The sequence below is a fragment of the Podarcis pityusensis genome (assembly GCF_964106645.2).
Source record: "Podarcis pityusensis genome assembly, chromosome: 6".
NCBI lineage: Eukaryota > Metazoa > Chordata > Lepidosauria > Squamata > Lacertidae > Podarcis > Podarcis pityusensis.
The window spans coordinates 29,542,414-29,569,607 of record NC_138030.1 but is presented as its reverse complement, the minus strand read 5'-3'; the positions used below and the strand labels follow the sequence as shown (position 1 = coordinate 29,569,607).

General features: G+C 40.0%; 1 protein-coding gene across 7 annotated transcripts in view; it reads left to right on the top strand.

The window, feature by feature from the left end:
* Positions 1–27,194, top strand: part of TOX2 (TOX high mobility group box family member 2) — a 256,169-nt gene that overhangs the window by 43,431 nt on the left and 185,544 nt on the right. The window lies entirely within an intron of this gene.

The following is a 27,194-nucleotide window of genomic DNA, read 5'->3' as shown; positions in this document are numbered from 1 at the left end:
TGAAAACTTTTAAGTTCCCTAAAGCCAAAACTGCTGCTTTTGTGTGAAAGCTTAGGACTATAACTGGGACTCTTTTTAGATTCTCTAACTCTTAATTGTGCATATTCCATATTGAAAGAAGTCCGCCTCCCAATATGTCAGATAAAAATTACGATATATATGAATTTACTTTAAATTTCTATCCCCTGTCAAGAAAAGAAAAGATTCTCAAATGAATATGTTCAGAAAGTTAAAAGAAAAACAGCAGCTTCAAAAAGCCTTTTAAAAACAACCCCACAAATCTTATGACTGTGGCAAGCAAATTCTGCATCAGATACTTATGGGGAGTTTGAATGTTTATACAACAGAAAGGCCCAGTTCTAAATTCCTTACTCGGCCAAAGGTGCCATTGAAGAAAAGCAATATAGAAGGATTCCTGTGTGATTGAGGAATGCAGGGTCAGGGAATGGTGATAAATGTATTATTGCTTGTGCTCTGTTTTTTTTTTTTTCCTCTACAGAAAACTTGTAAAAGTAGACGTAAAGTCTCTGGTTTTTCAACTGTGTAGATGTAAACAGAGACTTTTTGTTCTTCATTACAGTTGTAGAAGTGAGTAGCTTTAATTACATTTTCAAAGTCCCTGATAAATACGCCGAGCTAAAATTTGCCTGAGAATAACGTTCTGAGAAGTTTCCCTTTTCTGGTTCCCTTCCGCAACTATTGGAGAATTCTAGCCCACACTCCCCAAATATTAGATTCAATGGGCCTGGCAGTATGGTGGGGAATTCTGAGCACAACTGTGGATCCAACCTAAAAATATATTTAAGGAAGCAATGGGCTTGGCCCCTACTCCTTTCCATTCATCTCTCTTAGTCCATTGCTTCCTGCCATCCACTTATATAGCTCAGTGGGTACAGCATGAGGGTCATGGGTTTGAGCTTGATGTTGGACAAAAAGATTCCTTCATTGCAGGGGATTTGACTAGATGACTCTTGTTGTCCCTTCCAACTCTGTGATTCTGTGGTTCTATTATATGCACTAATAGTGTTTCATCCAACTGCGACCCCCCCTCCATTTTCTTGGGGAGAATTTTATTGTTTGACCCCAACAAAATTGTTGGAGGGATTACACCTCCCCTTGCTCTAAGAATATTCAGTCAGACACGATGGAGAATCTGGGGAAGGCGTTTTTGTTCAGTCCTGCTGATTATGTGAAGAATCTGCCCACATTGAGTTATATGTAGCATGTGAAGCTTCCTCTGCAGGTATGTTGCACTGCTGTCTAAACAGGAATGAACTGTATCATAGGGCTTGCTTTGAAAGAAAGATTTTTTTTCTTACGTTGAAAATTAAACATGACTATGGTGGCTACTGGGACGCAGGTGGCGCTGTGGGTTAAACCACAGAACCTAGGACTTGCCGATCAGAAGGTCGGTGGTTTGAATCCCCGCGACGGGGTGAGCTCCCGTTGCTTGGTCCCTGCTCCTGCCAACCTAGCAGTTCGAAAGCACATCAATGTGCAAGTAATAGGTACCGCTCCAGCGGGAAGGTAAACGGTGTTTCCGTGCGCTGCTCTGGTTCGCCAGAAGCGGCTTAGTCATGCTGGCCACATGACCCGGAAACTGTACACCGGCTCCCTTGGCCAATAAAGCGAGATGAGCGCCGCAACCCCAGAGTTGGCCACAACTGGACCTAATGGTCAGGGGTTCCTTTACCTTTACTTTATGGTGGCTACTGTCTCTACAGCAGGGGTCAGCAAGGTTTGCCTTGCCTGGGCTGGTTCACTCCAGCGGAGATCCCTCTGTGGGCCAGATTGCGCGTGCACCCACAATTTCTGGCATCTGTGTAGATGTGATTTCCAGCACCACGGACGCGAATCCCCATGCTGCACTGCGCTGGTTTAGCGCAGCACACAGGGACTTGTTAAGCGGGCGGCTCAGTTGGGGGCGGCTCGTGGGCCAGTTAAACGACCCCCATGGGCTGTTTGTGGCCCACAGGCCTTAGGATCAGAGGCAACTCCTTCGGAGCAGCAACAAAAGAGGCCTATTGCCTTCATGTCCTGCTTTTGGGCTTCCCTTAGACATTTGCTTGGTTGCTGTGGGAAACAAGATGCTGGGCCAGGCAGTTCTCCTTTGTTCTGATCCAACAAAGTTCCTCTTACGTTCTTGTACTCTTCAAAGAATTCTAATGGTTTGGTACAAATTGTGGAGATTTAATTCATTCAGTATGTAGTATTTGACTACCAGTTAGGGGTGGATGGATTTTCCCTGCTCTGACTTGCAAGTTTTCTGCGGGTTAGCTGTGCCCAGAGTTTCACTCTGCCTGTCTTCCAGTTGTTCAAAGAGATTTTCTCTAATTAGCTATGCACGGAATTGGCACGTGCATACTTCGTACTTGCTGCTGCTTTCTATTTCTCCTAGTCATTGTTTTATATCTCTTCAGCAAAATCATGTGCATGAGTGACAGAGTGAATTAAAACTCTTTCTTTCTTTCTTTCTTTCTTTCTTTCTTTCTTTCTTTCTTGGATTTTGTGCACAATCATGTCAGCTTTCCTCAGCAGCTTCTATTTGCTCCAGTCTTTTAGTTGATCAACTTGCTGATTTACTTCAGTTCTCTGTTTAAAGCCCTCCCTTATTTGCTAGCACTTACGGTTCCCATTACCACTGTCATGTACTTGCAGATATTAAAATGTTACACACCTTGTTTTGTTCCTGAATTGTGAGTGTGTGCGTAAGGCAATGGTGATGGGGAACTGATGATAGCTAGCAAGGTGGTCAGTTGAAAGACTGGGTGAAAGAAAAACTTAATGGGATTGTATGTATAACTGCATGATATTTGAATGCACATGAGTGATTGTGCGTGTGGCTTAGGGTAAAGGGAAAAGCTGCAATAAATGGAAGAAATAGAAAAGTATGGTGGGAGCAAATTGTGCATTCCCGGTGACTTTTACAAATTCAAGAAAACTAAGCTATAAAGAATGTTGGAAAACAAATGCATTGCTGTTCTTCCACAACCAGCACAAGGTAAACGGGACTGATAAATCTAGTGGTAAACTCAGAAGGAGGGAATTTTGGCACCACCCATACATGACAATATATCCATATCCTAAAGGAAGAATCCCAGGAAGTCTTTAGAGCGTATGGTCTTAATCAGATTAAGTTGCTGATACATTTGTATGTACACAAGCAAAGGGCATATGATATGTCAAACCAATCTTTTAAACAGCTGTTACTTTAAAACTAATAATAATTTATAACCCTGTTTTTTTTCTATTCTCTGTTTTTAAAAAATTGTACATTTTTTCCATAGGCAAAAAGGATTTAGGCTGCAATCTTATACACACTTACCTGGGAGGAAATCCCATTGAATTCGCTGGTACTTATTTCTAAGTAGACATGAATAGGAAGTCACTAGAGTTCAGAGAGATGCTAAATCTTAGCAATATTTGTTGTTGTGTGTTTGTTTTTTAAAACTGAACTCATCAGAAATTGGTTTTGACCTATCGGTATAAGGGAGGGTCAATGTAATGAATAAATTTTTATGGAACATTCTGTTTTCTTTTGACTTTTACGTGCACAGTAAATTGCAGCAGTAAACACTTGCCTTTCCCCCCTACTCTTCTTTTACAGCTTTGGCATGCTGGGAGATAAAATATTTCCTTTTTCACTCTCCTGAGCCAACTCGGTTTTGAAGAAATGTAATTCTATTCTTCTGCTAATTTTGGTTTGAAAAGGGAATACAATTCCCTACATTTATTTATTTTATTTTATTTTATTTTATTTTGGGGGCTGCTCATTTGGTTTCTGATTTTGAATATTGCTAAATAGGGTAAAAACTTACCATTAAAAATATTTACATTCTGGAATTGTGTGAGTCACTTGATGCACCATCTCTGTTTCCTGCGGCATAAGCTTTGATGCTGTGCGCATTCCATCTGCATAATGGGAAGTGTTTGAAGCTCTCTTTTGCCGAAGGCTTTATTAAATCAGGGATTCAGAACTAAATAATGAATACCCATTCATTCATAGAAAATGTTGTTCTAGCTCCATGCGCAGAGAGAGGGGTTCTTCAGCGTAGTTACTTTTGGAATAATAGAGGTATTTTGAACACTGCTAGACAATATGGCTTCCATGGCCATTTCTAATTAATTCCCTTAAATGCACTAAAGTTGCTTGGACGTTTGATGAATAAGAAAAGAAGATTGCAGAAGAACAGATGGTAAATTTAAAAAGTTGCCTGTTTATTTTTATATGATATTTAAAACCAAGTACGATGCGGGTGGCACTGTGGGTTAAACCACAGAGCCTAGGACTTGCCGATCAGAAGGTTGGCAGTTCGAATCCCCGCGATGGGGTGAGCTCCCGTTGCTCGGTTCCTGCTCCTGCCAACCTAGCAGTTCGAAAGCACATCAAAGTGCAAGTAGATAAATCTGGCGGGAAGGTAAACGTCCTTTCCGTGTGCAGCTGTGGTTCACCAGAAGCAGCTTAGTCATGCTGGCCACATGACCCGGAAGCTGTACGCCGGCTCCCTCGGCCAATAAAGTGAGATGAGCGCCGCAACCCCAGAGTCGGTCACGACTGGACCTAATGGTCAGGGGTCCCTTTACCTTTTAAAACCAAGTACGCATATATCTCTAGAACATGTTCTGTGGCTCGTTGTGCAGGGAAGAGTAACTTGTTTAGCTTTGCGTGCTACATGGAAAAAATGAAACGAATCTGAAGACCAAGGCTAATCCGGTATTTTAGATGCATGGGAGCAACATAACTTGCATATCATTCTCCTGATCTTGGTGGATGATGAAATTAGTGGACATGTTCTACTTATGCTCTACAGAACTTTTGATATGATTTTGCTACTCATTTGAACAGTCTGAATCGACCTCTATAGAACCTTGAAATGTGGTCTTAAAAATGGAAAATCAATTAAATCAGCCTAGACCTTGCCACTTCCATATTAGTTTTTTCCCTTGTAGCATTTCTGCAGCCATGAGGCCTTAAAACATACTTAAACATAACAACTAAACCTCAGACCCCAGGATTCTCTGAAGCACGTTTAGGCTGCATATTTCCACTTCAGAAGTCCATGTATGTTTCACTCTGGCACCTTGCCAAGGTGTTGGCGATGTTGTCCTGCACCTGGTAAAAGGTAAAGGGACCCCTGACCATTAGGTTCAGTCACTGACGACTCTGGGGTTGCGGTACTCATCTCGCTTTAATGGCCAAGGGAACCGGCGTTTGTCAGCTTCTGCAGACAGTTTTTCCGGGTCATGTGGCCAGCATGACTAAGCTTCTTCTGGAGAAGCAGAGCAGCGCATGGAAATGCCATTTACCTTCCCGTCGGAGCGGTACCTATTTATCTACTTGCACTTTGATGTGCTTTCAAACTGCTAGGTTGGCAGGGGCCTGCACCTGGTACCTACCGCCATATGTGGTGGGAATGTGCAAAAATCCAGGCTTTCAGTACTCCCGGAAGTTAACAAAATAGGAGGGCAACAACTAGAAGTCAAACTAGAACTAGCTTTTAAAATATATTTCAGGATAACAATTTACGATTTACATAATAACTAATTGATAAGCCATTTTTTACAGGCAGCCAGATGTAACATAATCAGACGCTGGAAGGCTCTCTCTAGTGTAACCGTAGACGATTGGTACCAAATGGTCTGGGCAGGGTATTTGCATGGACATATAGGACCAAATTTGGGGCCAAAGGGCATCATTATATTTACAGCCCATCACTTGGGCAAATCTGTCACTGCCCCTTTTATATATCATCCCCTAACAACATCCCTATGGGGTATCACTAAGCACCAAAGCCCAGACCTGAACATTCTTATGCTAAATTCAATGAACTTTCCAAGATACGAAGGGACGTAATGTCAAAAGGCATAAATAAAATCTTCCACTCGCCAACCTCTGACTGATGCACAGGGAATAGATACGCCTTATTGACAGACTCCATGGCAGACTGGCTGAGAACCGATAAGGAACTAGCCTACCCCTTAAAACTAGTTTCTTGGAACATTGCAGGCTGGGGGAACAAACTAGCTGACCCGGACTTCAAAAGGTGCTTGCAAACATTTGATATAGTATGCCTACAAGAGACATGGCTAATGGAGATAAACTCTTTGAAACTTCAGAGCTTGGGAACAACCTGCTCACACCCTTGAGCAAGTACCCAGATTTAAATATCTAGGATTACTTATCGATGGAAAGTCATTATGGAAACTCCATCTGGAAGCAATTAAGCTAATATCTGGTTGTTCTACTAGGTTCTTCCATTCAAAGGGCAAACAGTTAAGGTCCCTACGGGACCGCCTCTCCTGGTATGCCCCACAGAGGAACCTACAGTCTGCAAATAAAAACATCCTGAAGGTCCCAGGCCTCAGAGAGGTTAGGCTGGCCTCAACTAGAGCCAGGGCTTTCTCGGCTGCGGCTCCAATCTGGTGGAACGCTCTGTCACAAGAGACTAGGGCCCTGCGGGACCTGACATCTTTCCGCAAGGCCTGCAAGACAGAGTTGTTCCACCAGGCCTTTGGTCAGGGCCCAGCCTGACTCCCTCCTCTGGCAACCTGCACAGAACTTTGCTTAACGGTTGCCATTAAATTGATTTTAATTAATTTTATAATGAAATGTTTTAGAATGTTGGATTATTTGATTGTTTGATTATTTGTTTGTTGTTAGCCGCCCTGAGCCTGGCTTTGGCTGGGGAGGGCGGGATATAAATAAAATTTATTATTTATTATTATTATTATTATTATTAATCAACCCAGCTATTAAGATCTTTGTCTCTAAAATCATCGCCCAAATGCTCTACAGGACTGAGATATGGGGAACTGGTGTCAAATATGAAATATGAGATCCTGGAAAATAAATTTTTGACGCAGATTTTGGAGCTTTCCTTTGGGACACCAGAAGCCCACCTCAGAGCCAAGTTGGGCCTTCCCTTACTAGCAGCCAGAATTGATCTAGCCTATCTGAGATACTGGCACAGGCTAAATGCCTACGAGGATCATACTCTTACTAAGCTCTGCTGGTTAGAGCAACTAAGGACAGGGGGCTGTGCACAAAAAGTGCCAAGATAAATTTAGGGCTTATAATCTCCAAATGGAGAACTACTTGGCCCTTAGACCACATGACCTTAGAAATTGGAGTTTTGATCAGGATGCCAGCCAAGCCAGAGCATCCATCATTGCTGCCCACTACTCTACTTGGTACCCCCAAATTAAGACCAATCACTCAAGGCCCCGTTACCTTGAGACTCTGACCTTCCCACAACTACGCAGGGCCTTTGTAGAACTAAGATTTCAACAGATGCCCTCAGCATATTTAGAGGGGAGATACCGGGGAATTCCCCATATGGATCACAAATGTATACATAGATGCAATCAGGTAGAGGACAATACACACTATCTGCTGATTTGCCCCTGTATACAATGCTCAGGGGAAAATTTATATCGCCAACTCTTAATTGGCTTCCTAGTCAATCCGTACAGGAAGTGACAGTTGAACTCCTAGCTGATAAACATCTATATATTACACACCAGTTAGCCAAATTTGCACTGGCAGCCAAGAAGCTCCGTTCTAGCTATGTGAATGCACTCCAGTTTTAAGTCTTAATGTTGTAAATTTCTTTTAAAGTTGTAAACTGCTACAGGTTACGTGTACGATTTTAGATGAAAGTTTCCTTTTATTCTCTGTCGTCCATTGTAAAGGCCTTTGGCTTTATACAATAAAAAATTGATTGATAGTACAAAATGGTCTGCGAAATAGCCCTTTTAGAGCGATTAACAAATAAGTCCATGATGGTCACACTGACAGATCAAGAAGGATGGCTTTACTCCAGTGTCGTTTGATTTTATAATATATGCTAGCATTCCACAGAATGAACAATCTCCCCCACCAGCCTTTAGTTTGATTTGGTTGATTTAAGTACTGTAGATGCCCACCCCACCCCACACAATTCCATTCATAGATACTCCACTTTGCTTTACCTGCAGCATAATAGGAAAATGATCACTAAATTAGCTACAATACAATTGATACTTGCCTGATATAGTTGAGATGCTATGTTTGGACTACATCAAGGATATCTGGCTGTACAAAGTTGAATGTTAACTGTTGATTTTGCTGTTCTCTTTTAATTTTGTTTGTGAATTAAGATGCACACATAATGAACCAGATGGCTAGGATGTTACAATAAACCTAACATGCTTCACCTTGTCGTATATGAATGGTACGAGCCTGCTGTGGTCTGCTTATTTGTATTACTAATATTATCTGTATTTTCTTTTTTTTAAAAAACAACCCAATAAAAAGTTAAACAAAAAAGAAATGAATAAAGAAGTCATATGCAGCCGACTTCTGCTGTAATGTAAACCTGAATTATCTGAATTACTGTTGGTAGTGCTAATTCTTGTTTATACTGGTACAGTGTAGATCAGCATTTCTTTTGCATTCTGAAAAGCGTTGCTGGTGGGAAAGCCTTTTTTGCTTCCCATGTGTAAAGGCCATTCCATTGCCTTAGTTGTAGCCACATGAACATGGTTTCTGTTCAGGGGGCTGTTGTTGATGAATATGATGCTTTTGATCCATGCTGCTTTCTTTTTGCACTGTTTATTTTTATTAAACTCCATGTACTTTTAAAGACTTTTCTATGGTGAGATCTAGAGCCCATGCCTATTCAACCAATGCTTTTATTATGTGTCTGTATTAATCTACATAAAATGTGTGCACAGACCATTCTGAAACTATATTTAGATTATTCTAACAGTAGCATTTTATTGTGAACTCACTGGGAGGGCTAATGTGCATGGAATGAGTTTTTCTCTCCATTTACCTTTTGTATTCATCTTCTTACAAATAAAGCTCCAAATGTTTGTTGGGTTGTTGTTTTTTTAAACCAGGGTTTGGATTATATCTTCTAGCATAAATGAAGCTTATAATTGTGTTTTCCTAACAGCTCTGCATTAAAAATAAGTTATTTTGCTGGTAATGGTGTTTTCCTAGAAATTTTTATATCTTGTTGATCATGCATTTGTTTCTATTGTGTATATTTTTGAGGTGTTCTTTGTGTGATATTCCTTAAGCAGGACTGAAGTGTTGTTGTGATTCCAGGTTTCATACTCCATCAAATGATATCTGGAGGTTTGGTATTCAGGCTTTCATTTTCTTTGTTTTCAGAATGCAACTTTTAGTATAGCAATAGTTCTGTGTTTTGGGATGCATCACTTACTTTTGAGGAGCATACATAGTATCTAACAAGGATTGTTTTGGGAACAGCTATGCTGACATATCTTTAGTTACTTTCAACCATTCTGTGTTCTTCTGTTCTTAGAGAACTGGAGTATCTGGATTTATAGGTAGCAGATTCCTTCTTTCCTACCCTCTTGAGTCTAGAAGGTCACCTGTGGACCACATCTGGCCCATCTAGTGTCACAGTCTCTGTTATTACTATCTCCTTATGTGTGGGCATCTTTTTCTGCTGTTCCTTGTGGCCACTGGCCAGTTATTCTGATTGCCACATTTAATCTGCAGAATTTTAAAAGGTAGCCTTACATTTTTTTGTCCATTGGTTGGCCCATAACAAATTCAGATTTTCTGTCCACTCTGCTTCCTAACCCATCACAACCTAAATAGTAATGGAAAAAAGACCCACAAGGGGGAAATGAAGGGAAAAGGGAAGGAGATGAATGATAAAACAAAGTAACAGAGAACTGGAAGAGAGAGGCTTCCCATGCAATTGGAGCATTTTGCTTGGAATTGTATTGTTCATTGAGTCATTCCCAGATAGCCATAAGTATTCAAGGTTGGCTACCATGCATATTTATCTGCACTTTCACAAGGACTACAAGCAACATGGTAGTCAACAGCCAACAGAATAACTGCACCTGAGGCAACAGATGAGCTGGTTCTCTCCATAATTTGAGTAACACTCCTCTATTTCATTCTTCTATCCCAATCAATTTGCTGGTAGAAAATTACAATTGTGCATGTGCATTCCTACCATAGAAAAATGCAATTGAGTTATGTCACCTTGCCTTGCCCCAGAGTAAAGTAGACTTAAAAATGGACTAGGTACAAAAAGATGCCCATATTCTGGAGAATGGAGGGATGGGGCTAGCAAAAGAAAAAGGGGTTTATAAGGGTATGATTGCTTAATTGGTAGGTACTACAGGATTTCTGTATGTACAGCTTCCATTAATCACTTTTTGGAACAATTGTTCACCTTCAAGGAGAAGACTTGTTCCAGTCCAGGTTTCTATTGTGACTTAAAAACATTTGCTTAGATTTTTTAAAATGTAGATACTGCTTGTCAGCTGCATGTAAAATTTGCATTCAGCTTGTTGTTGGTGAGTGATGAACTGATAGAGTGGACAAGCCCTTAAATTTTAAGCCTTAAAATCTGACATTAGCAGTGGTGAGATTGATTGAAGAAATATTAAAACCACCTTTTCCCTTAACTGTTATGTGTCCAGGGTTAAAAATTTCATTCATGTGACCCCCTCCATTTATTATTGGTTTTGCAGTGTTTGTAAAGATGTGCTATTTTCCTTCAAAATAGGAATGGAGTCTGCCTAGCTTGCAGTCTAAATCTTCATATTGCATCGAAAACCACCCACAGCTATAACATTTTTCATAGATTGGATTACTTCTGCATATATAATTAAACTTTTAAAAGAGCTGCTGTATGATTTCATGTCAGCTTTATACATTATGTATCTATTAGGTAAATGCTAAATTAGGGTCCAGTCCAGTACCAGTAATTATTGTTGTGAAGAGATTACTTGAAAATTGGTTTGCGTAGCCCAGTACTGCAAGCTATTTCTGAGTAGCCTCATCAGAGGAAATCAGGTGACTTTTAGTCTGAGGTGGTTTCTTGACCTCTAATTATAGCTAGATCACAAGAAGGCTGGATTGTCTGAGTGCTCTATAAAAAACAAAGCTCTTTTTTCTCTGCTGCTTAAAAATACAGTCTTTCTTAGATATAATAATAATAATAATAATAATAGTACAAGTGGAGACCTACAACAAAATGCTGCAGTGTGTTGCTGTCAGCCAGCCATGCTCCTTCCCAGGTTACTCCATTACATTGTCCTCCTCTCCCCTGCCCTCATGCTTTTCCCCTGTACCACGGGACGTGTATCACCTTCAATGGATTATTTTGGCTTTGTTGTCGTTTTTGGCCCTTCTTTAGAAGCATCCCCCAAAGGAAAGCTTTCCTCCCTAAATACTCCATTTCCCCTTTGGGTTTTCTGTTTTTCCCTTTCATGTTTTAGGGTTCATTTCCCCCTCTCCTAAATATTTTTTTACTTCTGTGCACCTTTGTGCTCCCCCATGCTTGTTGATACCGCCCTTTTGTGCATGAATGGTTTTATTTTGCCGGCATGCAGACCTACACTTCATGCTTATGCTACTAGTCTGACTAGATGCAGAAAGCTGGCCTTCTCATTTAATAGTTGCTCGAAACAGGAGTTCCAACCTCCAGGGAAGGACTGTAGCTCAGTAGTAGAACTTTGCATGCTGAAGGTCCCAGGCTGAATCCCCATCCTCTCCAGATAGAGCTTGGAAAGACTCCTTGTCTGTAACCTTGAGGAGCCAGTGCCAGTCAATGTAGACCAAGTATCTCCAACCTTTTCAGACTTAGGACCCACTTTTAACCAAAACACACAGGGGACCCTTTTCTTAATCTCTTACCACATATTTGCATGGTGGTAGTTCCCCTGTTGCAACCCACCTTGGATCAGGCTGTGACCCACTACTGTGACCCACCAGTTGAAGACCAGTGGTGCAGACAGTGCTGAGCTAGATGGTCTAGTGACTTAGTATAAGGCACCTTCCTGTATTCCTATATGTTTTTCCTTCTTGACCATGGAGAATCCTGGCTTGCTTTTATTGTGCTGTTTCCCAGAGCTGGATTTATGTAACCCAAGGTGCTGGTATAAATTGTGCAGGTATGCATTTGCAGGGCCGTATTTCTTTTTAATGGGAAGTCGTTGGGTGCCTCCCCCCCAATACAATATAAAAATGTTTCCCCTCTTGGGAAGAAACTGGTGTCGGGAAAGATATCTGGCTTAAGGGTCCTTTTAAGATTGAATTATTAATTCAACAAGTTCCATGCTCCAATCTCACACCGTTCCATCTGGTCAAAATCAGGCATGCCCCAGGGTTGTTTGCTGTTGTCTGGTTGCATAGTCCAGCTACTGCTACGTTAAAATACTAAAAAAACCCCCACCCCTCTCCTTTGCAGCTATCTTTTCTTGAGTATATGAAGGTTTACAACCCCCCCTTTGCATTAACCTTATTTTTGTGAACCAGACAAATACTAAAGCGAAGTAGGAAGGTCTATTATTGAAGTGATGCGTGCATCCTTAGTCCAAACCTGTTTTTCTACCCTCCAGAAGAATTCATTATCTTTCTGAAAGCTTTCATGGTTCTTTCTGCCTCTAGGTCATTGGGTTGTCAGGGTGAAGAAATATTGGTTTTAGTTCTGGTAGTGCTGCGGAAACTTGTTTTTATGTTTATGTACTTTATTAGTAAATGCAGGTAAAAATGGATAAAGCATATAGGAAAGAAGTGCCTGCGTTTGAGCTAGATGCTCAGTGTTCCACAGTTCCTTCTGGAGTTTGCAGTCTAGGAGTTGGGAACCCTTTTCATCAGGGACACATTGCTGCTTAGGTAACCTTCTAGGGACACATGTCGGTGGGGGTCAGGGGTGAAGGTAATTGACTCTGCATTAAAAAATAAGCAGTAAGCAAAAACCAAAACAAACACGAACATCTTCCTATCAGACAAGCAAGAGTCATTATGTTGTATTTGAACAGTTCCACCCATGCAAAACCACATTCAGCCCCAGCTCTACTTGTGGAACAACTTGTAACCTGTATGGAGGATGCACACCCACATGCTTATCAAAAGACAGAAGTCCAGTCTGGTGGTGGTAGGGTTTTTGGATGAGCATTGTGATGCAAGCAGCTGCAAATCAAGGTCCCACACCAAAAGGTTATGGATACAGAATTTCAGAAGACATTCCTCCCTCCCCAAAATTATTTGTATATATGGAAAACAACACAGAGACTTGTGACACCTTAAAGGTTCACATATTTAAAGTGTGATATGTATGCATTTGCTGAAAAGGACTGTCTCTAGCCCAGGGGTCAGCAAACTTTTTCAGCAGGGCGCTGGTCCACTGTCCCTCAGACCTTGTGGGGGGCTGGACTATATTTTGTTGAAAAAAATGAATGAATTTATATGCTCCACAAATAACCCAGAGATTCATTCTAAATAAAAGCACACACTCTACTCATGTAAAAACACCCGGCAGGCCCCACAAATAACCCAGAGATGCATTTTAAATAAAAGGACACATTCTACTCATGTAAAAACACACTGATTCCCGGACCATCTACGGGCCGGATTTAGAATGCGATTGGGCCGGATCCGGCCCCCGGTCCTTAGTTTGGCTACCCATGCTCTAGCCCCTCAAAGCCTATGCCACTATAAAGCTGTTAGGTTTTAATACTATAGAATTGTTGCTTTTACTTAAACAAATGAGCATGACTACTACTCTGCTGGAAAAAATCTTTTTTTTTTCTGTTTAGAAGGCTTTTCTTTCTGTGAAATAGTAAATAAACAGAGGAATGTGAAGATTTTGACTTAGTACTGATGTGCCAATTTTAACAGAGCTGCTCTGGCATGTAATGATCTCATATAGTATATGTTTCCTTGGGTGTCCCATGGGATTTTGATATGCAGCCCTATTGTCTACAGGGTGAGGTACTTAAGATCTCATAATCTCAGAAAAAGAAATGCTGACAATATGGAAATGATTATAATTTAATGAAAACATTTTGGGAAAGATCGTTGTCAAGTGTAAGAATGAAGCTCAGTTGAATTTATCTTTGCCTGCCTATACTTTGAGATGAATCAAAGTGTTTCATTGTGGGAGGGGGTTAGGTGGCTGGCAAAACAGAAATATGCAATAAAACCTCCAGTTATAACTACTCCAAGTTTGGCTGAACATACTTTTTGTAAACCTAAATTTCAATTGGATTACTGTCTGGACCTGTTTGGATGGCATATGTCAGCTTATATGTGTAAATTAAGATAGTTGTAGTGATGTTTATTGAATGTTCATTGTGAGCTGAAAAGTGTTTTACTTTCTTTGCCCCCTCTTTTTCCTCATTTATAAATTAGTAGTAGTAGTAGTAGTAGTAATAATAATAATAATAATATCCCTTTAATTGCCATTTAAAAAGGAAGAATAAAATACTCTCCTTTACCTCTTAAAAACTGATTTCCCCCAATAGCTTGTTGTCACTGTTGAATGGTATTGCCTTAATGATAATATAGTCTGTTACCTACAAAAGCAAGTGTTAGAATGTAAAATGAAGATATTAAACTTTGAGAAGCAGCAGTGCCTGGCAAAACTCAGGACTGATAATAAAAGGTGTTGGTTTGAAGATCAAACAGCACAATTTTATATATATATATATATGTGTGTGTGTGTGTGTGTGTGTGTGTGTGTCCCCAAAATTCGTCATTTTATGAACTCTGAAACTACCCAGTGAGATTATTCAGCCTTCAGTTCCCTCTAGCAGCTGCATAGCAGTGACATGTTGCTTTTGAACCTGACAAATTATTTAAAACCAAGGGCAAGATTGACTGGGTGCCAAGAAAACTAAAGCTGTGCTTTCACTAGATGGTACAAGTTTTTATGCCCAGAGGGGAGAAAAAAAGAGTCTTCAGTTTACTTTAAGACTGCATAGTCTAACACTGCATTTTCTATTAATTTAATTGACATCCTGTGTTCCGACTTCAAGGTGGCAAATTAATTGTGGGAGACCATCTGTTTGAAAATTGGGTATGTATACCACTGCCTGGCAGTACTGCGTGTAGTGGCTTTCCAATATCCAATTTAAATCAGATGGAAATGTTGGCCTTTTGAGAATTATTATCAATCAATATTTCATTTTGTTAATGGGCTCTGAGGAGGAAGAGAAGTATAATCTTTGCAGCTGCTTCAAGCCTACAATTTTTTAAAAAATAAAATAGAATTCGTTGCTATTATAATGTCTGCAATTTGGCCTCCTTTTCCTCACTGTGAGAAAGACAGCCAGAAAGTTTATGAATAACACTAGTGAATTTTTTCTTCTTTAATGTTTATCTTTATTGGAAATCAGAGATTCAGATACGGTACTTAATCTGATTACTTGTGGGTGTTGCATCCTAATCAGAGCTCTGTACTGGTCAGTGACTTGCTCACTGAAAAGAGATTTTATTTTTGCACTCATTCTTCTAACTAAAGTTGTAACACAAAACTTGGGCTTGTGATTATTGAGCTCTGCTTCTCTCTGTGTTATCCACATCTTCTTCTATTTCCATGAGACTTCTCTATTGGACACATAGCTTTGTGTACTTATGCATTTCTACAAAAGATCATGGCTGTTGCGTCCTGCATACATTTCCCTTGTTTTTGAAGTTGCCCCATTAGGATTGTTTGTCAGGACTAGCTGGGAATAACTGCTAAATTTGGAGCGAGAGTGCCTGAAATGTGGGAGTGGGGCCATTAAAAAGCCAACAACCCTCTCTCTCTGAGATAATGACAATTATATAATTCATGAGAATGATGTTTACTCTGGAATCTTACTTATGAATGAGCCCTCTCAGGTTCTTATTTTCCTTTAGACACAGATCTGAAGAATAAAGTTTAATCAAGAGAAATGATAGCCATAAGTAAAATAGATCAGCACAAATTGCCTTCATTGTGATTTATCTTTAGAACGATTCTCAACTGCTCAGTCAAAAATCAACTTTTGAAAGTTAGAGCTGTGAGCTACAGTTGTGTGACCTTTTTCTAATGGAATGGGGCAGTCAGATCTCCTTCCTCATACACCAGCTTACCGCAGATGTGCCTTTGCACCTGATGGTCCCAGTACTTCAGACTGCACTACCCTCAACCCCATCAGAGCTTCAGTAAGCCCCTTCACTGCATAAACTGTTTGATTTCTGAATAGTTCTATTTAAGACCCTGACTATCGTCATCAGTGAGAGTTTTTAGATTTGGACAGTACGACGATCCATGGACATTCATACTCATATCTTTGAACTTGATTGGTTGCTGACTCTGTGGAGTATATTTTGGAGTAACGGCTTGACAGCACCCTGCCTTTGCTCATCAAGTTTTGCATCACTGATACTAAAGCAGTGTGTTAATACAGATGCTGAATGGCTGAATATACATCCATAACTCAGAAGGGAGACAGTTCATTCAGGCTGCAATCCAAACCCCCAATCTGTTGTGCTGGAGGAGGTAGTGTCCCTCTACCCAGCCCCAGAATGCTCCACTAGCACCAACCTGATGCCAAACTCACCATGCCACCCACCTATGGGATTCTCACTGGTAGAAAGTCCCAAAACAGGAGGCTCCATGGAGGGGCTAAGCTAGCCACTCTGCCAACACATGACAGCATTGGGCCAGGTTGATATTTCACCTTCAAGCTGGGGTAGCACAGAGCAGGGTTTTGCCTGTCCCTCATTTTCTGCCCTGGCTGGTATGATTGATGGAGCTACAGATGTGGCGGCTATGCTGCTCCGTCAAGCCTCACTGCTGCCTAGCTGAGGTTAGAATTGCTCTGCCCCTTAAAAACAATGGGATAGCTATTGGCAGAGGTTAGCAAATACAGTAGCTCCATCAGCTCAAAGCTGTACCATCTAGCTCTCTACAAGCTGATTTCGCTTGAAGCTTTAATGATGGAGCTTATTTTATTAGCTAGCTTTCCTGACACCAAAAAATCTGTATCTAATTTTTTTAAAACAAAGATGTTTGGAGAGCCACCCTTGCAAGTATAATTAGTCCCATTTGTGTCTTATTTAGCAGGTATGATTTGGCTAAATAGGCTGGCCAATAGAGCTTTGAGAGCTGCTGTGGTGTAATCAAAGGGGACCATCCTCTACCCTGTGTTTGCCAAGCTTGGCCCCCCTGGGCTGTGTGCAGCTTGCCAGCTGTGTAATTGGCCTGCCAGATGCTTGATAAACCACGTGTCTGCAGCCTTTCTGGGGCAAAAAAGAAACAGGGACTTAATCAAGCACCTGGTGGGCTGCAATGTATGTGTACAGTGCTGTGCAAGGCATGGCAGCTATAAATTTGACAGGTCTGTTCCCAATGTCATTTATACCCATTTGAAGGAAAAATCTGTTCCTTAGTTTTTGTGTCAGATTTGGATTCCCAGTGCCTTTGCCTATGTAAATAAAAGACCAAGACCTATTATTCATATCACATTGTACACAGGGAATTTTTTTTGTAAAGATTAAGCTAGACTATACCTATGGAGGAAGTGCTGGCCTTAGGTTGTGTTCCCCATAAGTGATAAACTTAAGGATGACAGTCAGGGAAGTTGGGTTGCATGATGAAAGTGTAAACATTATATACCATGGAATAAAAGTTTCAGAGTTTTCAGAGGAAGAAGAAGAAGAGTTTGGATTTGATATCCCGCTTTATCACTACCCTAGGGAGTCTCAAAGCGGCTAACATTCTCCTTTCCCTTTCTCCCCCACAACAAACACTCTGTGAGGTGAGTGGGGCTGAGAGACTTCAAAGAAGTGTGACTAGCCCAAGGTCACCCAGCAGCTGCGTGTGGAGGAGCGGAGACGCGAACGCAGTTCACCAGATTATGAGTCTATCGCTCTTAACCACTACACCACACTGGCTCTCAGAGTGCAGTGTCTTTTAATTTTTTTTAGAAACAAGCGTAATGTATTTTAGGCTTGTATATTTTAGGCCTTCTTAGGGGTCAGAATGCAAAATTGAAACAAACTGCAGAGCTCTCTGATAACACAATAATTTCTTTTTCTTTGTTGTTGATTGATTCCCTTTTGGGTCTATTTTTGGATGCTGAGTGTTTCTCCCCCACCCCTTTTAATAAATTTTAGATTATACAATAGATTTTCAATCAATATATCCTCTCGACAGACACCTCTATGATGATGTTGGCATTAAAATATCCTGTTATTTTTCAATAAAATAGAAAAAGGGAGACCAGATCGTGTCAAAGGTATCTTTTTTGGAGATGCCTTTGATTAGTCGCCAATGGTATGTGAGGTGTTCTGATAGAGCAATGCTCCAGTTGTTATTAACCCAAGCCTCTATTGGTATATTAGAAGTTTCCTTCCATCACTGGACAATAACTAGTCAAGCTGCTGTGAAAAGGAAGGAAATAAATTCTTAGATTTAAGGGTAGAATTTGGGGTCTAATCTAATGATAATAAGGCAAGTGCCAAATTAGGAGGGATAGATTGTTTAGTGATTTTGGAGGTCAGATTAAAAACTTTTCCTCAAAAGGTGGGGACCATGGTACACACCCACCAAACATGAATATAGAAACCTAGTTCTCCACTCCCCCCCCCCAACATAATGGTGAGCTTAAAGGATTTATCTTTGCAAGGCATGTGGGGGTCCAGTGCACCCAAAAGATAATTTTAAGGGAAATTTCCTGGAGGCGAGCCGAAATTGTTTTTAAAGATGGATTTTGCAGTATTGATTCTCATGCTTTTTCACTTATTGAAATTCCTTCAGTCTGAAGCATCAGGAAAATGGTTGTTCTTTGCCTGCAAAAGGTTCCAAACTCTGGCATCTCCCAGTTGAAATTATTGTGGGTAGCGGTGCTGGAAAAGGCCTATTGGAGAACCTCTGCCACAGTGGCATAGCGTGGGTTGTCAGCACCCGGGGCAAGGCAAGTAATTTGCGCCCCCTAACCCGTGGATTTTAGTAGGGGCAGAGAGCTGTGAGTGTGAGCGCCCCCCCCAGATGTTGCGCCCGGTGCGGCCGGCCCCCCTGCAACCCCCACAACGCCACTGCTCTGCCAGTCAGAAGGATTTTGGACTAGATGTTGTCTGACTCAGTACAATATGTTTACATGTGGTATGATCCACTTTGAAGTCAGTTACAACACACTTGCTAAAAGGATTCCAGCTAAAGTTGGCTACTACTATTGTGTTCCATGCTTTCTATCCTTTGATGTATTACATTTTCCATGACAGAAAGAGCTGCTAATTAGTGCTAGAATCAGGTGCAGTTATCCTGAAAGCAATGTGAATTTACAAGTGTTGAAAACTAGGATTAAACTTGATTGCTTCGATTTCTAGGGTTTCTGAACACTGGATTTAAATGGGAAGGTTATGTCACAATGGAGTTACAGGTTCTATTCAAGTTGCACTAGGTGGATGTTTGTGATTTTTAAAAATAACACACACATATTCAAAGTTATACAAAAATACATGTCCATTACAAAGTATCTTTTTATAATATATGGAAATAAAAAAGCTCCTTAGTTTGTGATTGTGATCAGAATCTGGCCAAAATGATTTCAATTTGGAAAAAGAATGAGAAGCTTCGTGATTTTTCAAGGCAGAATATGAATGTTCTTTTAAAGCACTTCTTGCTGTATAATTTATAAATAGTGCTATTTTTAGACGGTCATTATAATTTGTCTTTCCTAGAACATGGAAAAGGCAGTTTGGAATTAAGCATAGTTTGCTGGGAGGAATTTTCTGTTGTACAGTACTGCTATTGTGGAGATCTTTTACAGGTAGTCTTTGGAATTGGTATTGCTGTTTTTAAAATCCTTTGCAAATAGATATACTCTCTTGCAGAAGGGGAGCTGGAAATGGTCTTTGGGAGTATATTTATTATTCACTTTTGTCACTGGTGTTGTTTCCTTTATAATGAGTATAGCCATTATATCTGCTTGTTAATATTAATAATCTGAGGCAAGAAAAATAATGGCATTGTAATTCTCCCTACTAGTGAATCTTGCTTTAATGCACTTTGGGTTGTTAGTATTATTATTATTTGAGTGCTGAGCTCATTTGTTCTCTGGAGCAAATACAAAACCCCATCAAACATAATGCTAGGAACTGACAGTTTGGTTAGGATTAACATTAAAAGCAGATCTCTAGAGGCCAAGTGGAAATTTTTTGTCCTTTCTGGTTTCCACACTCTGTTCCTCATCACATTCCCCACTCACTCAGCAATGGAAGGTGGTATATTATATGCTCCTTGGTGTAGATGCATTTTCATGCATACCCAGAATTAACCAGGTATGTCTGCAAGGAAGCCTGCAGCCTTTCCTGCTTCTCCTGTTACCCCCTTTGTATACGGATGCAGTGGTCTCCTGGGAAGAACCTTCCAAGTTTGGACTTCACATCATTACATTTTGCCATGGACTCTTTGTCACTTTAGTTTGGAGAAACAAAGATTTCCACGAAATGGTGCAGTGGGCAAATTTTCTGTGCCTCGAATATTTACTATCTGACAGCTACTTATGTTGTAAATTTGTGCAATTGCCCAAATAGCTTTTGGGGAGACACTTCTGTGAGTAACTGCAAATACGAGTTGCTCACAAAGTTGAGCACAAAAGATTTTCAGACTTGTTTCTGATGCTAAATTAATGGGGAACCAGCGTCACAAGAAGATGAACTGAGTATGAGTAAAAAGCCTATTTGGCTGCGCTAACCGTTAAGCATGCAATCATATGGTCTAATAAACATTTCTTAAATCGCCTTGTGGTAGCTTTTAATTTATAGTCCAAGCCAGATGCAATTTTAATTTATGTTTTTGAATTCCGTGCTTGGGACTGGACATATTTCTTTCTTAACAAAAGCAGCCCTAGGGGCCTCTACTTTCTTTCTTCCTGTGCTGTGTTCCTTCTTAAAATCACCCCCTGAAGCTGCTATTTTACCTGATTTTTAAATTTGATCCCTTTATAGCATTTTTATTCTGATAAATGAATGGTTCAGGCACTCTACTTTTTTTGGGGGGGGTAAAATCATTAGCATTGTTATTATTTACTAAATTTCTATATTACCTTTCATCCAAAGATGAATACCTGGACATGAAAATAGACAGAAAAGCCGCACTGGTTTTCATAGACGCCGAAAAGGCATTTGACAATGTTTCCTGGAACTTCCTAAAGAAGGTTTTGGAAAGGATGGGAATTGGCGAAAAATTTAGAAGAGGCATAGAAGCAATATACAAAGAACAGAAAGCAAAGCTGGTGATAAATAATAATACAACAGAATATTTTAACATTTATAAAGGGACCAGACAAGGTTGCCCCCTGTCCCCCTTATTATTTATTGTAATTTTGGAAGTACTTAATAAGAGACTGAGGGAAGCAACAGAAGTGAAAGGAATTAGAGTAGGAAAGAAGGAATTCAAAATTAAAGCCTTTGCCGACGATATTGTTCTGACTTTGGAAGATCCACAAGATAGTGTAAAAGAAGCATTACAAAAAATTGAGGAATTTGGAGAGGTGGCAGGTTTTAAGGTAAACAAGAATAAAACTAAAATGCTGGTTAAAAATCTAACTAAGGAAGAAACGAAAGATCTAGAACAAAAAGTGGAAATCATGGTGGTGAAAAAAGTGAAATATTTGGGAGTGTGGATCACGGCAAAAAACATAAACCTATATAAAGATAATTACGAAGTTACATGGAAAAAAATAAAGAAAGATCTGGAAATATGGGGGAGGATGAAATTTTCCTTTTTAGGGAAGATAGCAGTGGTTAAAATGAACGTTTTGCCGAGGATGTTGTTTTTATTTCAAACTCTTCCAGTTATTAAAGGTTTAAAACAATGTAAAGAATGGCAGAGAACCCTGATGAAATTCATCTGGCAGGGGAAAAGACCAAGGATTAAACTGAAAATACTAACTGATAAAAAGGAAAGAGGAGGTTTTGCTCTCCCAGATCTGAGCCTATATTATGAAGCAGCGTGCCTACTTTGGCTAAAAGATTGGATAAAATTGGAGAACAGAGACCTACTAGATTTAGAAGGTTTCAATAATCGGTATGGGTGGCACGCATATCTCTGGTACGAGAAGGTGAAAGTCCATAGGGCTTTCTTAAACCATATTTTCAGGGGACCAATATATCAGGTCTGGGAAAGAAATAAGAACCTTCTCGAAAGAAAAACACCATGGTGGATTTCACCAGTAGAGGTCTTAACAATAAAAAAAAACAACATGGAAGGGAAGACAGCCACCTACGAAGATTTGGTAAGAAAATCAGAACAAGGGCTTAAACTTAAACCGTATGAGGAAATAAAGGATCAATTCACCGGTTGGCTACAATATCATCAGGTGAATGATATGTTAAAACAAGATAAAAGAAAAATGGGCTTTGAGGACAAGAAATCAAAATTCAATATAGAAATAATAGAAGGCAAAAACAAAACATTGTCTAAATTATACGACATATTACTGGAATGGCATACAAAAGACGAGGAAGTCAAAGAGGCAATGATTAAATGGGCAATTGACTTCGGTTATAACATCGAGTTTGAAAAGTGGTTGAAATTGTGGAATAGAGATATTAAATTTACGGCCTGTACGAGTTTGAGAGAAAATGTTTGGAAAATGCTCTATAGATGGTATCTTACGCCGGCAAAATTGGCTAAAATCTATAGATCAGAAAATAAGACATGCTGGAAATGTGGTGAAGTGGAGGGAGACCTCTACCATATGTGGTGGCAATGCAACAAGGTGAAGGTTTTTTGGGAAGCAATTTATTATGAACTTAAAAAAGTTTTTAAATATACTTTTCCCAAGAGACCTGAGGCCTTTTTGCTGGGAATAATGGGTAAGGAAATAAAAAATGAAGATAAAAAAATATTTCTCTATGCCACCACAGCCGCAAGAATTATGCTGGCACAAAACTGGAAAATAGAAACTATTCCTAACATAAGTGACTGGCAGGTCAAAATGATCAACTATGCCGAGCTAGATAGATTAACAGGCAGAATACGAGACCAAGACGACCAGAAATTTCAAAAAAATTGGAGTAAATTTTGGAATTATATTGGAACGGATATATAGGAGGAACTGGCGGTATTAGAAAAACTTTATCAGCTAATAACTATAAACTTTAATAAACTAATTACGCAATCCGAGATTTATTTGATACTTACCAAAAGGGTGAAGGGAAGTCAAAGGCTAAGGAGAGCCTAATGGTTATATTATTATTTTTTGTATGATTGTATGTTTCCTTTTTGTAGAGTATGAAAATAGGATGAATAATTTATGTTAAAATGTTTATTTTTGTATTTGTTAGTTCTTTTTTCTTTTTCTTTTTTTTTTGTACAAATTCTGAATAAAAATTTACTTGCCAAAAAAAAAAAAAAAAGATCACAGGGTGGTTTACAAAATAAAAACACAAAAATACATACCATAATAACAAGCAAACAAAAATACCCCGCAAATACAGTTTAAAAGGCCATAGATTGTTTATTTAGCCAAAGGTTCAAAAGGAATGTTTTTGCTTGGTGCCTAAATATATGCAATGAAGGCTCCAGGTGAGCCTTCCGACGGAGAGCATTCCAGAAACAGAGAGAAAGTAAATTTCTACAGACCACAGCAACTCCCTTTCTCCTACCTTCAGGTTTTCCTGATGCTGCACTGAGTACCCAGGTTGACACAGCTGGATGAGACCAACTCCACCTGCTCACCCAGCCAGGTCTCAGTGATATAGACCAGATTGCCTTCCTCCTCCATCATCGGATAATGGATGAGGGAGGTCTTACTCGGAGCCCACCTGGCATTCAGCAACAGCAACTGCAGTCCCAAAGGGCTGGCTGATAGGACAACCACAATTCCCCAGGTTAGAGGAACTGCACATGACACAGTCACTGACTACCCGACTCCCTATATCCTGAACCACTGTGATTGAGCACCCCTGCTCTTCTCCCAGACACTTCTCCTCTCCCTCAATAAAACCAAACAACAGACCCCGCACAAATTAAAAAGAGTTAAAAAATTGTAGTAGCAGCTGTGTCTCTACTGCACCTGCAGCCAGGAGATGTAAATTGGCTGCAAGTACAAAGGTCACAAGACTGCTGCATCGCTCCAGACTCCTAAAATCTGGCCAAACTCTGATGCAGGCACCAACTCAGTGCTCAAAGCATGACTCATATACAGGCAGTAATTCCTTCCCCAAAGCCAAAGCAAACTGCATGGATGCTTGAACCTTTGTTTCCTTTGCCTTAGCCTGATTTTTAACTTATAGCCATCATCTGATACCTCTAAAAGTATATCTTTAAAGTTGCTTATCAAGTAAAATAAACAAATAGCCTGGATTTCTTTCCCCATACATTATTTGTAACCATGAGCAGTGAAGTAGGAAACTGATGTTGATATGTTAAAAAAATGAAACAAGAACCCACACATTCATGCATTTGGCTTCATTACTGAAATGTATGTAGTGTGAGCCACCATAGGAATGTAAACAACTGTAATGCATAATCTAATAAGCCTCTCTTGTGTTGCTTTCTGGAGATTGTTTTGTGTCCATCTAGCTGCCCCAAACATGAATATGGTGCAGAAGAACTATAATTCATGGTTTTGGTCCTAGGCAAGGGTTTCAACTGTGGTACACAATGGGGCAAATGTTGTTGATATTATTAGTATTGTACTTATTAATTACCCACCCTTCACCCTAAGGTTCCAGTATGGGTTACAGCCATTTAAAATACAACATTACAAACAAATTAAAATATTAGAAAGAATACTAATATTAGAATCACGCCAGCCATTTTAACTAATGGAAAATCTGCAGAAGAAGACACAGGCTTGTATTACATCTCTCCTCTGTCGTCCATCATTTCATCTGTTGTCTTTACTTCTCCTTCCCACACAAAAGTTGATGGGCAGAAGGAAACTTAATCTCATGTGTGAAGCTGGCCCTCCTTTTGTTTGTGAAAGGAGAAGGAGCTCAGAAGGTTCCTGAATGGGGACAACAGAGCAACTCAGGAGGGAGACCCTCTCCTCAAAAGAAAGAAATTATGGGCAACCAAAAGGCCCACAGCTTCTGCTGAACCCATGGTGCCCTGGGTGGAATAGGTCTTGCAGTGCATCTCAACAACCCATTTCTTTTTTTAGCAAGGCCTCCTTTACTTTTTCATGGCTGTAGACCTATTTATGCAAAAGCATACATGGAGGGGAAATACTTTTAGTTATTTTCCATGCATTGTGCTAAGCTACCTTAAAATCTTATAAATCTGCGAAAGACTGAATAATTTGCTTTTTGACAATTAGCTTGTACCTGCCTCTTACAAGAGACCTGAAATATTTTGTTTTAACAACCTTGTTGATTTCATACCTTTTGCGGCACTGCCTTGATGAATCTGTGTGACTGTATTGCGGCACTGTTAAGCAAATCAGTTCTGTACATTACTTAAGTGCTAAATTAAAATTTTTAAAGTGTGCCATCTACAGGGAAAGCAAACTGAAACATTAAATAGCTTTTCAATCATGTGTCTTATTTTATAAAGTGTTTAGTTCACAGATGACTCATAACTTGCAAGGCTCTGACACTGGGTATCATAATATTTTGATATTAAGCTGCAGAAACCCATTGCATTATCAACTTAGCTCTGTAGAATAGAGGAGACAGCAGCTGAGGCATAAAAACCAAGGCTTCAGTATGACAGAACTAAAATTGGACTTGGCAATTACCACATGGCATGATTCACAGTATTGTGAAGTGAAGCTACTATATAAATCAGCCCCAGTAATCATAGGGTTTAAAATTAGTCTGTTACTATTAACTCTGCTAGCGTTGGCATATGCTGAAGCGTTATAAAAGTGAACGGCATAGAGTGTTTGAAATACAGGTTTAACGTAAATCGCTTAAGCACACCCCGGCAGGAGGTCTTAAGTTCATGCAGGAGGAGAGTTTTGAGGGTGCCAACAAAGGTTTCTGTAGCAGACCTTATTGTGCAGTGAGGTCTAACAATAGCTTAGCAATAGGCCACATGATTTGCATGTTTAAGACTTCATGTTCAAACCCTGGCATCTACGCTTAAAGGATTTTGGGTAGTGGAACAGAGAGGAACTTCTGTCCGGACCCCAGAAAGCTGTTCCAAGGCAGAGTGGAAAGTAAGGCTGGATGCAAAAGGCATGGGAAAGGCAAAACTCCACACCCGATTTGTGAGCAGAGAAATTGGAATGACCATTTCACTGAATTACAGTAGTTTGCAGAGGGGAGAAATTATCCCAACAGTTTTTTTGGAGGGGGGGGGTGCTCACCATCACCAATGGCAGTGGTGCAGCTTCTATCTTTTCCCCTAAAGTGTGTGTGTGTGTGTGTGTGTGTGTACATGTGTCTTTATTTTGCTGCCACAGCAATTAGCAACAACAGCAATCATTTTGCATCCTCAACCATTCCTTGGGCCTAACATCATTCCAGAGCATTGTGTGTGTATTTTGCACCTGCAAAAAGAAAAAAAGAAAAAAAGAGAAAAAACCCAGTGGCAAATATTTGGAAAAATGCTGCTTTATCTAAGGCTGGGGGGTGGGGAGAAATCTCAGAATCCCCCTCCTTGGAAAATGTTGGCTGAGTTTCAATAGAAATTATTGGCTAGATAGACGAATGGCCTGGCCACAGTAGGAGGCAGCACTTCATATCTAATATTTTGAATGCTTAATATCCTTTATGGACATTTCCTCCCATTCTTAAGATTCTCAGCATAGAATGAAATTAGCTTCAAGATTTGGCATATGATGGAAGAAGGTCTTTGCAAAAGAATTCATTCATGCGTCTGTATTCAAGGTAAAGGTACGGGAAACATCCTAGTACTACAAATTTTGATGCAAGCAAAGGTGGAATTCTTTCCCAGCCTCAAATGCCATGCAGCTATAGCTTTCTCATGACCGTGCAAGATATAGGAAGAACAGCTTATTTATTCTTTTATTTTCTACCGGATCCTCTCTGTGTGTGAAAATCACCTGGCTCCTTTCTTTTTATAATAAATAAAAACAGTGTTTTTTCCAGAAAAATAGGTGCAGGAATTAAAAAAAAAAGCCCTGAATAAAAATATAGGAAAATAAATTAATGGAGTGTATTCATGGCACAACCCTAACCATGGCACCCTAATTCATGGCACAACCCTAACCATGTGTTCCCAGAAGCAAGTCCCATTATATAAATTATATAAATGTGCTTAAGGAAGAGGGTGTAATATCCAGCTTAAGCAAGATGTGGTTTGTTAAATACACTATTTAGATTTTTCATTTCCATCCCAAATGGTAAGGGAGGTACATGCCCATGCTGTTTATTTCTGAGGATTATCGTTCCTCATAAATTTCTTTTCTGCCCCCTGGGCCTTTTTTAACCCCCAGGTATTTATCCAGAGGGACGCGGGTGGCCCTGTGGGTAAAACCTC